Source organism: Elaeis guineensis, chromosome 3 (genome assembly GCF_000442705.2).
Source record: "Elaeis guineensis isolate ETL-2024a chromosome 3, EG11, whole genome shotgun sequence".
Taxonomy (NCBI): domain Eukaryota; kingdom Viridiplantae; phylum Streptophyta; class Magnoliopsida; order Arecales; family Arecaceae; genus Elaeis; species Elaeis guineensis.
This window is the reverse complement of record NC_025995.2, coordinates 78,224,198-78,227,572: the sequence shown is the minus strand read 5'-3', so window position 1 is coordinate 78,227,572 and position 3,375 is coordinate 78,224,198. Positions and strand designations below refer to the sequence as shown.

At 46.0% G+C, this 3,375-nt stretch overlaps 1 pseudogene; it reads right to left on the bottom strand.

The window, feature by feature from the left end:
- Positions 1 to 392: 392 nt before the first annotated feature.
- LOC105032657 (E3 ubiquitin ligase BIG BROTHER-related-like) lies at positions 393 to 1,613 on the bottom strand (annotated as a pseudogene).
- Between the last annotated feature and the right edge of the window lie 1,762 nt (positions 1,614 to 3,375).

Genomic DNA, 3,375 nt, shown 5'->3' with positions numbered 1-3,375 from the left:
CAATGGTGGTCATGGGGTAGAAAAGAAAAGGAGAAGAAGAGTTTGAGGTCAATACCTCAACTCGAGTGACAAATTGATGGTGACATGGTGAGGTTTTCTGATTGATTAAAGGGAATTAAGCTTGATGTTGGTGGCGATTGAGCAGAGTTATGAGCAAGATCCATGGAGGAAAGAGGAGAGGGCTTGTATAGATTGAATCTAGATACTATTAGAGTCCAACATGCCTCAAATTTCCTTTATTTGGACTCGAGAGAAGAGGTCGACTCCCATAAGGAGTCCGCTTTCATCTCGTGTCCAGAACGTAAGGTTCAGATTATTTTTTTTTGAATCTTTTCCATCCTTGCTCTGAGATTTATGTTGAGGAGTTGAATTTTGCAATCTCTTAAGTCGGTCAAAAAATCAGGCCTTTACAATATAACAATCCCCTCCTTCTGTTGTTCTTCGGATACCATCATGGTTGGCTCCTCTACAAGAGAGGAGCCCACCTATAGCCCAAAGTCCTACTCAATCCAATTGGATCCTTCTAGACTCTTGAGTATCCCTAGCGCCCTAGCGCCCACCTATAGCCCAAAGTCCTACTCAATCCAATTGGATCCTTCTAGACTCTTGAGTATCCCTAGCCCTAAATTCTGCCAAAGTAATAGTCTCACTCGCCTAGATTTCCGTCATCAATTTCTTAGGGAACCACCCCTAATTTCCAGATTTATTTTGGGTTTTCTTCTCAGATTTTGGGGGGTTGTGATCGCTGGAATCATAACATAAGGCCTTGCCGGAATTAGGTAACAGGTCCTGGCTTTGTTCTCCTATTCTTTTCTAAGTTTTTCCCGTAGTTTGTCGTCGGATTCACCTTAAACAGGACAGTCCTTGTTTTCCGTTTGGTTCCGCCAACTACCGCCAGCAACAGTTGTTGTCGGGGCCACTATTTTGCCGCCGCCGGGAGCCATGATAGATGAGTGCAAGAGAGCAAACTTTCAATCCAGCAAGGGCCATCAACCGGACGGCCACCTCTCGCTCCTCAGCTTCCTGCAATGCCCTCGCGAAGGCCTCATCGCGCTCAAATTCGGTAGGATCGATAAAGCGGTCGTTGGCATCGAACGCGTCCTCGCCGCAATCGCTCCACTCGACGCTCCCCGCCTCTTCGATGGGGTGGTCTGGATCGTCGCCGCCCTCGTACTCGTAGCTCGCAGCATCGGAGCTCTCGTAATCGCTGCGCTTTCCGTAGTTCATCTGCAGCATCATGTACGCCCGCTCCTGGACGAAGAATTCGCCAAATCCAAGAACATCAGAAACCCTAGCGCGAATGCCAAAGGCAAAGATCCAGCGATAGGGGCAGAGAGAGGGTCGAGGGGCTCACCTGTTCTTGAAGCGCACGGGCGAGGGCGAGGGCGAGGGCGAGGGCGAGGGCGGCGTCGACCTGGCTGAGGCTGTGAACGGCGTCCGTGTAGGCGGCGGCGCCACTCCTCCAGCGGGCTCGGCCTCCACCTCCACAGGCGGCGGGAGGTTCGGGCAAGGGTTTTCGTCTACAATCTTGTCTCCGGCACCGCTCTCCTTCGCGTTCTCCATCGGCAAGCGAACGCGAGAGAGAGAGAGAGAGCGAGCGAGAGCGAGGAACAGGTTGGGGGAGGGATTTGGAAAAGCGGCACGATTTAAACCCGACTTTAAATGGGGAACCCGGATATGCAACGCTACGAAAACAAAAATTATATGGGCGGGCACTAGAGCCCATCATATCGGACGGCTAGCTTCATGCCATATATTTTCTTTTAATATCTTAATTAAAAAAATAAAAATTAAATTCCTCCTATTAACACGACCGGTTAGTTTCATAATTAAAATAATAAAAAAAATAAGATACATAACTAAGAAATATCCTTCTGGCTATTCATATATTTTTCTTCCTTATCAAGAATCTCTATCCATTATTTTTCTCGTCAAGCCATATCCCAACCATAAGATTTTTCTCTCAAGTTTTTTCTCCTCTTTCAAACCCCACATGCCATCTCTTCTATCCATGAAATCTTCCTCGAGTCTCTTTCTCCTTTTCAAATCTTTCTTCTTTTCTAAGATCCATTAAAAGTTCAGTATTATTTTACCTAAAGATGTGTATTGGGATATCAGATAAATATTTTGTTAGGTATATATCAACTGATCATATATTATGTATTATTGGATATTAAGTTCGATAAACTATGTATAAATTTATCTATAAATATTTATTGAGCTGTTGTCGAATGTGTATCAAAAAAACTTATAGTATATATCAGTAAATCATTTAATGTATATCATTTGCTTACATATTATGTACTGATGAGCGTTATATTCTAAAAATTTTATATCGATTTATCTAAAGGTATGTATTAGAATGTTGAATGAATATTTTGATAGATATATATTGTTGGGTATAAAATACCTCCAACCGAAGTTCGTAAAAGCCGACCCTCCCTGGGCTCTTCCAACTTCCAACCTTGCACGATGTCTTTCTGAACTCCCCCGACTGTCCGAGCTTCCATAATGCCATCCGGACTTCTCCGATAATGAGCTCCCCCATTCATATATCGGACTGCTCCAAATGCTCTCCGGGCTTCATTATCAGCCGACTTTCTACAGTGATCGGCTACCCTCTGAATCTCTTCCAGACTTCTTCCTGCCACGACCGACTTTACTCCGAACTTTTTTCGGACTTCGTCAATGTCCGAGCTTCTCCAACAGCAGGATTTCTACAGTAACCAGACTCCATCCAAGTTTCTACGGTGGTCGACCGCCTTCCGGATTTCATCCGAGCTCCTACAAGAGCCGGATCCCAGCCGAACTTCTACAGCGATAGATCGCAGATGAATTTCTATAACGGACGGGCTCCACCACCGGATCTCTACTCCGATCTTCTATTGCAAGCATCTTCATCCGAGCTTCTACAATAAGAAGTCTCCATCCGAGCTTCCACGACAACCGATCTTCGTCCGAGCTCCTACAATAAGCTACCTCCTTTCAGACTCCTACAAGTGCCAGACTCTGTCCGAACTTCTACAACAGAATTAAATCCCGGACTCCTCCAACATTCGACCTTCCTCAGTGTCCTCAAGACTCCTCCAGCGGATGAACCTCCACAGCGCCATCCGAACTCCACTGTCGGACGATCCTCTGCGGATTCCTCATGAAATCGGACCTCTCTGATGGACAATCTTTAGACGAGCTTCCACATCAGGTAAATCTCAGACGGACTTCTTTAGCAATCGGACTTCTACCGGACTTCTCCAACAGAAAGTCCCCATCCGAGCTTCTACAGCAGATGACTTCCGCCTGCAGCATCAGCACCCAAGGCACCCGACAACAGTGGACTCGTCAGTAATTTGGAAACATCCGAGCTTCTCTTAGATT